The sequence below is a fragment of the Peromyscus leucopus genome, chromosome 15 (genome assembly GCF_004664715.2).
Source record: "Peromyscus leucopus breed LL Stock chromosome 15, UCI_PerLeu_2.1, whole genome shotgun sequence".
Taxonomy (NCBI): Eukaryota; Metazoa; Chordata; class Mammalia; order Rodentia; family Cricetidae; genus Peromyscus; species Peromyscus leucopus.
The window spans coordinates 39,097,086-39,098,759 of record NC_051076.1 but is presented as its reverse complement, the minus strand read 5'-3'; positions in this window follow the sequence as shown (position 1 = coordinate 39,098,759).

Sequence of the window (1,674 nt, the reverse complement as noted above, 5' to 3'; positions counted from 1 at the left end):
AGAGAAGGCTTCACTCCTGGCTTCTTTCAGCCCTTTTCAGAATTTTGCTAATGACTCCCTTGTCTGTGCCAACTTTTGAGTCCTTGCAACTGGTTTCTGGTTGGACTAACATCTCTGGTTTTCTATTATGAAAAACAATTTAATATCAGGCCCTTCCATGGGGAAAGATTGCCAAGGCATCTGGGCTTCGCCAGAGACCAGAGCATTTTACCATGTCCTATTAAAGGTAGTACGGGCAGATGTGCCCCACATAAAGGCCAATAGCAGCCTTGAAAGGCAAAAAAGAGACCATAAATGAAACCAGTTTGGGTCTCTTTACCGTGAGGGTGTGGCTCCTGGGATGCAGCAAACTGCCTTGGGTGTGCTGTGATGTCCTGACACCCTGAGTTCCCTTGTTCTCATCACGGTCCTCTCCTGCAGGTCTACATGGACCTTTTGTTTGTGTTTAATGTGTAGCATGACTTTCCAAAAGCAAATGGTATGGAAGGCTCTTCCAGTGCCTGTTAGGATGTGTCCTGCTCTCAAACATTAGCATGAATCCAAGTCACCTGAAAGTGTAAAACCTGAATTGCTGTCCCAGTTTGGAATGAAACCCAAGGATGGACTTTTCTGACAAGCACTCATGCTGTGGGATGTCCTTCTGTATGCTGTGAATGTGTGTTGCACTCAGTGGTTGATAATAAAGCACTTTTGGCCAATGGCGAGGCAAGATACAGTTAGGCAGTACGATCAGACTGGGGACTGAGATGAAGAAGAGTGGAGTCAGGGGGATGCCAGCCAGCTGCCAAGCAAGCAGGATGTGTAGAAAATGAGGTAACAAGCTCTCAGCCACATGACTAAACATAGATAAGAATTATGGGTTAATTTAAGTGTAAGAGGTAGTTAGTAATAAGCCTGAGCCATCAGCCAAACATTTAATTAATGCAAGCTTCTGAGTGATTATTTGAAAGCAGCTGAGGGATGGGGCAGGACAGAGAAAAGCTTCTGTTTTTATACCCAGGTTCTGCAGATAGTGCAAGTCTGGGGAACATTTTGGAGATCACATGTTTCATATATTGTACACAAACTATTTTTCAACTCCTGAAGAAGCAAATTAAAGCCTAGGTCTCATTACAGTCAATTTATTGTTCCCCTACTATTTATCCCCTATTAGCATTTTTCAGAAGTGTAGACTAAGAATGACTAATTACCCAATGAAATGCTCCAAAGTCTCACGGTTGTTTATTGTGGAAATGATGTGATTGACATGGCAATGCCCATTTCCAACCACAGAGAAACATGATTTTATTTTATTTTATTTTTTTGCTTCATAGACATAGACATTTTATTGCTTCAAATTGTGTCCCATTGATGTTTCCTGTCCCAGTCTTCTTACAGAATGTGTTATGGATCTGGGCTTCAGAAGGTAAATGCATATCTGTTTAGGTTGATTTCTTTGTTTTAATTTTATTTTTGAAAATGTATTTCTTTATTGGAGACAAGGTCTCACTATGTATCTCTGGCTGGCCTGTATAAACTAGGCTGGCCTTGAACTCACTGAGATCTGCCTGCCTTATGCCTCATGAATGCTGAGATTAAAGGCATGCACCATGATGCCTGTGTAGTTTTTTAAATTTTTCTCATATATTAGCATAATTATACATACTGATAGATTCCCTATGCCATTTTATATAT